Source organism: Trichosurus vulpecula, chromosome 7 (genome assembly GCF_011100635.1).
Source record: "Trichosurus vulpecula isolate mTriVul1 chromosome 7, mTriVul1.pri, whole genome shotgun sequence".
In the NCBI taxonomy this organism is placed as follows: domain Eukaryota; kingdom Metazoa; phylum Chordata; class Mammalia; order Diprotodontia; family Phalangeridae; genus Trichosurus; species Trichosurus vulpecula.
Genome location: NC_050579.1, coordinates 265416156 through 265425431, shown reverse-complemented (window position 1 = coordinate 265425431; position 9276 = coordinate 265416156). Strand labels below are relative to the sequence as shown.

The 9276-nt window shown below is 36.0% G+C and overlaps 1 pseudogene; it reads left to right on the top strand.

Annotated features, from left to right (window-relative positions):
• The first annotated feature begins 2556 nt into the window (after window positions 1–2556).
• Window positions 2557–3172, top strand: LOC118855755 (annotated as a pseudogene).
• The last annotated feature ends 6104 nt before the right edge of the window (window positions 3173–9276 follow it).

The following is a 9276-nucleotide window of genomic DNA, read 5'->3' as shown; positions in this document are numbered from 1 at the left end:
CTTCCTGCTTGGAATTCTACAGACCAAGGCTAGATGACAGCTTGTCAATTATGTTAGAGTGGGATTTTGTGCATGGATTGGATTAGATAGTAACTGAGTTCCTTTCCAATTCTCAAATTCTCTGATCATTGCATAGTAAATTAGAGTTTATAAAATTTTACCTCATCGCATATATCATCTCACTTGAGCCTCACTACAGCCCTTTGAGATAAATAACAAAAGCACCTTTTTAGATGATAAAATAGTAATTTTCTGTGGTATTTGAACCCAGGCCCTCCTGAGTTCAAATCCAGAAGGCTATATTCTATACTATACCTTTGATTATTCCATTCACTTCTGAGTATGACTCTTTAGGAAAGCTGTTGACAAACTGTTCAGTCTCTAGAAGGGAACAGCTAGAAAGGTGGAACTCCAACTCGTATTTTTCTGAGACTTTTCAAGGAATTTGAGATGCTGATCTGAGTACAGCCAGTGTTTAGAGTAATGGGGAATGACAATTGTTTTCAAATATTTGAAAAGCTGTCACTTGAAAGTGAAAGTTGGCATTCCTACAGAGCAGAGAAATAGGAGGAATAAGGAAGACATTTCTACTGAAAGAAATTCTTAAAAATTAGAGCCATGCAAACCTTGAATTGCACATCTTCAGGAATTAATGAATCCCCAACACAGGAGCCATCCAAGGAGGGTGAAAAGTGACCTTTAAGGTCAATTCTAATTGAAATATTGATTTTCTATGAACTACTGATTTTCGCATTTCTTTGTCTCTAACTGGGTATATGTCCTTTGACATCTCTGTCTGGGTAGTAACGTGATATAATGTAATGGGCATGAACACAGGAGTTTGGGAGATTTGGGTTCAAATCTTACCTCTGCTGATATAAACTATGTGATATATGGCTATATCATATGTGACCTAGGGCAAATCACTTAAACTCGGTGGTCCTGCTTTCCTTGTGGACAGAATCAGAGAATTTGCCAAGACTACTTTCAAGTCTTTTCCACTTTTAGTTCTAAGCCCTGACTATTTGAATGCCTACATCTTGAAAAAAATAGCAAACTGTACATTTTGATTGAATAATTGCTAACATCCCCTCTATCTCTAAAGCCCTGTAATATGATCAACACTGATACATTTAAAGCTAGAAAAAAATGAGGCAGCTGACATAGATCACACATGATCATATCTAGTAATTTCATTCCATTTTGCTTATCCCCCTAAGACCAGCACTACATGAGAAACAAACTAGCAACAAACTGAGTCATACTGGGGTCATAGAGTTATCCTTACTGTTTTTTTAATCATATTATTACTGCTACTAGCTCTACTGAATATGAACCCATGATGGGAAGCCAGATTGTCAGGCAACCTTTATGAATGACAAGGATTTGAGTTAAAAAAAAGGAGCAGTGAATGGATAATTTTCTACAACATGCATCTTTGTTATATACCCTGTTGGGAATGAAACAAAAATATAGGCTGATTTTAAATAATTCCTAGTATGTTTAAGTTTGGTTTTAAATGAAAATGTGGTTTCTTATTGGAATTCTTTACATAAATTTTGGGATGGCTCTTCAGTTCAAGAATCAGACTTGTTTCCAAGTTTTCTTGACTTCACCTAAGTTCACACTGTGATGATTAAAAAAAGTTACTAATAATCATTTCTCTTAATACCAAGCCCATAAGAAGGGGCTGCTGAGAGATTCAGGAATGGATCTCTTTGGATTCAAGGAATTAATGTAGTCTAGAAGATCCAAGTGTTGATAAACACTTCGGTGATGCAGCTGGATGGTAGGATTTTCTTTCCTAGAAGTCATGCAGAACAGTCACCATCAGTATGACTGGAGTCAGGAAGGTGGCCTTTGAAATCTCCTCAAATTTCAATGAAGCTAGATGGTTGTCTTAGGGAAAGGTAGCAAAGGATAGTCCATTAAACTGTCATTCACTGAGGTCAGAGAAAGAAAAAAGTGCCATTCAATAAGACCTTAACAGGGCTCCCTTAGCATGGAACCAAGAGAATACTTATATTTCACAAGTTGAGTATGCCCCAAGGAGTGCTCCCCTGAATCTATTATGGATACCAAAAGTGGGATACCAATGAGGTACTTTTGGATAGACTTTGGTTGTAGAAATAAAGATTTGGATAATTGCTATTTGAGCCTAAAGAGAAATGATTGAACCTGTGAATCAAAAGGAATGTGCCCATTTACAAAGGCACAAGTGCTATGCCTAAAGGCCATTTTCTTACTGTCTAAGAGCAGGATAGCGTGGATATAAGCTTGAAGGATTGGGAGTTTTAAGGCTGTGTTGATTTTTCCAAGACTCTTAGGAACTCATACCCTACATGGCTCATTAGCCTCAGTTCAGGGTATCAAGATTACCAGGGAATCCAGGGACCTGAAAAAAGAGGTAGATTCTAGAAAAGTGACATCAACAGCTTTCCAAAACATCATTACTTTGACAGTTTCAGATGTGAGAGTGATCATTGGCCAAGGGAATAGAACCTTACTCGTGTTAGAAGTAAGACACAAAAAACTGTGGCTGGAGGGGGTGACAAGATGGTGACTGAGATGCTGGAGCTTCACAAGCTGAAGCTTGCTGAGCTGAAGCAGGAATGCCTTGCTTGGGGTCTGGAGACTAAAGAAATTAAGCAAGATCTCATCAATAGGCTCTAGGTTTATCTTGAAGAGCATGCTGAAGAGGCCAATTGAAGAAGATGTTCTGGGAGATGAAACAGAGGAAGAAGAACCAAAGCCAGCAGAAATGTCTGTCAAAGAGGAAGAACCTCCAGAGAAAACTGCTGATTTGTCAGCAGAGAAGGTAGTGACAATCACATCTGCAATGCCACAGGCTAAGGGGATGCAGAAATGAGCTGAGCAATTCAACGTACCTGTGAGCTCGGAGAGCAAGAAAGCTGCCTGTACAGCTTGATTCAGCATTTCTTCAGCTTCAGCAAGAGGTGTATTATCATCAGACACCAAACCTAGGGCAAACATGGATAAATAAAAGGAAAGGGCTCGAAGATTTGGTTTGAATGTCTCCTCAGTCCTCAAGAAGAGTGAGGATAATGAGAAGCTGAAAAAGAGGAAGTAGCAATTTGGGATTGTCTCAAGTTCAGCTGGGACTGGAACCACAGAGGACACAGAGGCAAAGAAGAGGAAAAGGGCAGAGTGATTTGCTATTGCCTAATGAGAAGTTTTTGCTGCCTTCTGCTGTTGATGATTCCCATCTCTGATTGTTCTTGGTCATTTACATGCCTACATGTATACAGACAGGCACCTTCCCAGGCTTTGTCCCCTTATGAGGGGGACTTGTGTGCCATATACAGACACACACATTCAGCAGCAATTTTAGCTTTTTGCCATTACAACTTCAAAGTGTTTTTCCCCCTGTTGCTGTTTTTATTTTCTTTTGTTTTGTTTTAAATTCTGGTTCTTAACTTAAAAAAATTTAGAAAAGAAAAAAAAGGAGAAAGGAACAAGTTCCAAAAATTGAACAACCCATAAATGAGCCTCCTGAAAAACAACCCCCCAGACCAGATAGATTTACAAGTGAATTCCGCCAAGGATTTGAAGAACATTTAACTCTAATACAATATAAAGAGTTCGATAAAATAGATAAATCCCTACCAAATTCTTTCTATGGCACAAATATTGTCCTTATATCTAAACAAGGGAGAACCCAAAGCAAAGAAAGGAAACAATAAACCACTTTCTCTGTGAATACTCATATAAAAATTTCTTTCATATACAAATTTTAATAAAATATTAGCAAGGAGATTACAACAATATATCACAAAGATTAGTCCATGACTGGTCTGAATTTATACGATGAATGCAGGACTGGTTTAATATTAGGAAAACTAGAAGTATGATTGACCAAATCAGTAATAAATATGACAAAAGTCATATGGTTATTTCCATAGATGCAGGATAAAGCTCTTGACATTATATGAAATGCATTCATTTAAAAAAAAAGATGAGAAAGCACAGGAATAAGTGGAGTTTTTCTTAATATGACAGTATGTATTTAAAATTAAGAGTAATCATTATCTGCAGTAGAGAAACACAGAAACCTTTCCCAAAAGATCAGGGTGAAGCAAGAATGTCTGCTATCACTGTTAGTTTTCAATACTGTACTAGAAAAGTTAGCAATAGCATTAAGAAAAGGAAATTGAAGGCATAATTATAGGAAAAAAGGAAATAAAACTATCCCTTGTTGCAGGTGACATGAACGTTTATTGAAAGAACCCTAGAGAGTCAACTAAAAATCAACTCAAAGCAAATAATAGCTTTAACAAAGTTGAAGTACATAAAATAAACTCATAAAACATTAGCTTTTCTCTTATCTACCAATAAAACCCAGCAGAAAGTGATAGAAAGAGAAATTCCATTTAAAATAACTAAAGATGGTATAAAATATTTGGAAATTTATCTCAGAACAAATATCTCCATATTATTACATGAACAATATTACAAAACATTCTTTGCACAAATCAAGACAGAACTAAATAATGAGACCAATATTAGTTACTCATAGACAGACCAAATTAAAATAATAAAAATTTACTTAAATTAATTTGCTTATTTAGTACAATACTTTTCAAACTACCTAAGAAATTCTACATAAAGCTAGAAAAATAATGACAAAATTTATACAGAGAAAAAATGTCCAAGTATATTAAAGAATCAAAAGAAAAATAATGGGAAGGAAGAGCATTTAGCAGTGCCATAGCTAAAACTGTACTACAATGCTGTAATTATCAAAATAACTTAGCACTGGATAAGAAACAGAGTGGTTGATCAATGGAACAGCTTATGCACATGTTATGTAAAAGTAAAAGACCATAATAACTTAGGGTTGATAAACCCAATGAACCAAGGTTTTGGGGCATGAACTCACTCTTGAAAAAATTGTTACAAAAATTACAAAGCAGTCCAACAAAACTAAGTAGAGAGCAACATCTCATACCACATACCAAAGCGAGATGAAAATGATACACAATTGAGACATAATTAAAAAATTACAAGAGCATGGAAGAAATTTCCTGTGAAATATATGAATAGGGGAAAAGATACTGACTAAATTAGAGATAAGGAAAATAATGGGAGATAAAATGGATCATTTTGATAACATAAATATGAAAAGGTTTTTTTGTTAATTATTTTTAGTTTTTGATATTCATTTCCACAAGATTTTTAGTTCTAGTTTCTCCCCATCTCTCCCTTCTCCCCACCCCAAGACAGCATGCATTCTGATTACTCCTTCCCCCAATCAGCCCTCCCTTCTATCACTCCAATTCCCTCTTTATCCCTTTCCCTTCTATTTTCTTGTAGGACAAGACAGATTTCTATTCCCCACTGCCTATATATTTTATTTCCCAGTTGCATGTAATATAATTTTTAACATTTTTTTTAAAACTTTGAGTTCTGAATTCTCTCACTTCCTCCCTCCACACCCACCGTCATTGAGAAGGCAAGCAATTTGATGTAGGTTATGTATGTGTAGTCATGCAAAATACTTCCATGAAGACTAACTATATCTCCCTCCATCCTATCCCACCCAAAATTCATTCCATTTTCTCCTGTGACCCTGTCCCTCCTCAAAAATGTTTGCTTCTGATTGCCCCTTCACCCAATCTGCCCTCCCTTCTATCATGCCCCCCTTTCTTATCTTCTTTCCCCCTTTTTTCCTGTAGGGTAAGACAGATTTCCATACCAAACTTACTGTGTATGCTAGTCCCTCCTTGAGCCAAATCCAATGAGAGTAAGGTTCACTTGTTTCCTTTCACCTCCCCCCTTTTCCCCTCCAGTATAAAAGTTTTTCCTGTCTCTTTTATGTGAGATAATTTACCCCATGATAACTTTCCCTTTCTCCTTCTCCCAGTACATTCCTCTCTCACCCCTTAATTTTATTTTTCAGATACCAGCCCTTCATATTCAACTCACCTTGTGCCCTCTGCCTATAGGCTATCTTTCTATGTACATATGTATGTGTCTGTCTGTCTGTCTATCTGTCTATATATGTACACAGACAGATAGATAGATAGACAGATAGATAGAGATATGGCTATAGATTCCCTCCAACTATCCTAATACTGAGAAAGATCTCATTAGTTACAAACATCATCTTTCCTTGTAGGAATGTGAACAATTCAACTTTAATAAGTCCCTTATGATTTGTCTTTCCTGTTTATCTTTTCGTGCTTCTTTTGGCTCTTGTATTTGAAAGTCAAATTTTCTATTCAGCTCTGGTCTTTTCATCAAGACTGCTTGAAAGTCCTCTATTTTGTTGAAAATTCGTATTTTGGCTTGGAGCATTATACTCAGTTTTGCTGGGTAGGTGATTCTTGGGTTTAATCCTAGCTCCTTTGACCTCCAGAATATCATACTCCAAGCCCTCCAATCCCTTAATGTAGAAGCTGCTAAGTCTTCTGTTATCCTGACTGTGTTTCCACAACACTTGAATTGTTTCTTTCTGGCTGCTTGCAATATTTTCTACTTAACCTGGTAATTCTGGAGTTTGGATACAATATTCCTGAGAGTTTTCCTTTGGGGATCTCTTTCAGGAGGTGATTGGTGGATTTTTTCCATTTCTATTTTACCCTCTGGTTCTAGTATGTCAGGGTAGTTTTCTTTGATAATTTCTTGAAATTATCTAGGCCCTTTTTTTGATCATGGCTTTCAAGTAGTCCAATAATTTTTAAATCATCTCTCCTGGATCTATTTTCCAGATCAGTTGTTTTTCCAATGAAATGTTTAACATTGTCTTCTATTTTTTTCCTTCTTTTGGTTTTGTTTTATGATTTCTTAATTTCTCATAAATTCATTAGCTCCCATTGGCTCCATTCTAATTTTTAAGGCATTATTTCCTTCACTGATTTTTTGGACATCCTTTTCCATTTGGCCAATTCTGCTTTTTAAGGCATTCTTTATCTCATTGTTTTTATGGACCTCTTTTGCCATTTGGAATAGTCTGTTTTTTTCAGGTGTTATTTTCTTTAGAATTTTTTTAGTCTCCTGTAGCATGCTGTCAACTCTTTTTTCATGATTTTCTTGCACCACTCTCATTTCTTTTCTCAATTTTCCCTCTATTTCTTTTACTTGATTTTCAAAATGCTTTTTGAGGTCTTCCATGATATGAGACCAATTCATAGACCTTTCTTATTGACCTTCTAAGTCATCTTTGGCATTTCTGGGTTGAGAAGTCTGGAAACCGACATTGCGGTCAGTGATTCAGTCCCCTGAGGCCTGATCCAGTTTGCTGGGAGGGCCAATCTGTGCTGGCACATTTTGCACTGGACTGTCCTCCTCTCTCACACTGGAGCAATATTCCCTTCCTGTCAACCTTCCAGGTTGTCTTGGGCTGGAAATTTCTTTCATTCTGTCATTTTGTGGATTCTGCTGCTCTAAAATTTGTTCAGGGTTATTTTTTTACAGTTATTTGGAGGGGTCTGGGGAAGAGCTTAAGCAAGTCCTTGCTTTTATTCTGTCATCTTGGCTCCACTAGTGAAAAGTTTTTTCTTTTCTCACAAAAAAAACCAGCACAGGAAAAATTAGAAGAAAAGTAGGTAACAGAGGGAAAAAAAAATCTTTGCAGCAAGTTTCTGTGATGAAGGTCTCATTTCTCAGATAAAAATGCATAATTCAGGCTAAGTGCTTTACAAATATAATCTCATTTGATTCTCAAGACAACCTTGTTAATTAGATTTTATAATAATTATAATACATTTGCTATTAAGATAGTGATGATTAATGAGGATGATGACAATGAAAAGTCATTAGATGCAGTATGGGTAACTTTTTTTTATCAACATGGAAAATGGTACATCTTGGTTCATTGCAAGATCCGGGGTATTAACCTTTTGTTGTGTAGATGTGGTGGGATGGAATAGGTTAAGAGAAGTTTATAAATTGACTAGCTGGGAGGTCAACATATTTTAGAGAGTATTTATATACTTCTTGAAAAACCTCAATTTGGGAGCAGGGATTGAGGGAGAAAGACTGAAAGCTAGGCACTGAATTCATTAAGGAAGAAAGGAGATAGTCCTGTAAATGAATAGACAACAGCCTCTAGAATCTTCTTTGGCTTATAAATTTGGATTGAATGAATGTCCGTGGAAATGGAATAAATAATGAATTTACTAATCACCTCGAGTTGCTTGAGTTTTCTGATTATCCAGGAGGGGATGAAATAACTTGAGAATCAAAATCAGCCAATGAGGAGGTGGAATGAGCATTGCTTGAGTTTGACATACAATGGCCCTTTGCAGTGTCTGCTGGATGAACCTGAAACACCCTTACTGTGCCAGCAGGCTCAAGCTGGTTCACACCATCCCCAAATATCTTGTACAATATTATACAGATAAGAAAATTTAAAAAAAATTCTGTCAATTGAATGTTTTGTCCACACACTAAAATATGCAATTTATTTAATAACTGGGTAGATACCCTGTCATTTTAGAGGAAGGCTCTGTCAAACTCCCTTTTGAGGAAGTTTAATAAAAGGGAAACAACATTGAATTTAGAGATGGCAGACCTGTTTGCTGATTCTGTAATTCATTACCTACGTTACTTTGGGCAATTCATTTAACATTTCTGGGTCTCAGTTTGTTTTTTGTTTTTGTCTTTTTTAATCCATGGATTAAACATTACAAGAGGTAATTTAGTCTACTCTCTATCATCCATGGATTAAATATTATACAGTCCACACAGTAGGCATTGAAATACTTATGGCATTTTATCTAGCGCTTTGCCTAGCCCAGAGTCATTGCTTTTTGAATACTCTTTGATAGATTGACTGATTTCTATTAGTTTTGTCTAGATGTTTAACATAGGGTGTATGCGTATTAAATAAAATCAGCTTAATTTAAGACACAGAATCTAATTAAAAAATATTACTTAAAGTCATTGAGGTGCCACTCTGGTGAAAGGTATGTAGCTACTCTAGTGGTATGGAGAGGTATCGTAGTATATTCAAATAAGTGGCCTTAGAATCAGAAGACCTAGACTTAAAATTTAGCTCTGCAGAACCAGGAAAACATCGTACATAGTAATAGCAATATTGTACGTTGGTTACCTGTGAATGACTTAGCTATTCTCAGTAATACAATGATACAAGTCCATGCTGAAGGACCTATGGTGAAAAATTCTATCTATCTCCAGAAAAAAAAAGAATTGATGGAATCTGAATTAATATCTAAGCATACTTTGTTTTAACATTATTTTTGTTGGTTTTTTGTCTGTTTTCTTTCAGAACATGACTAATATGCATGACTG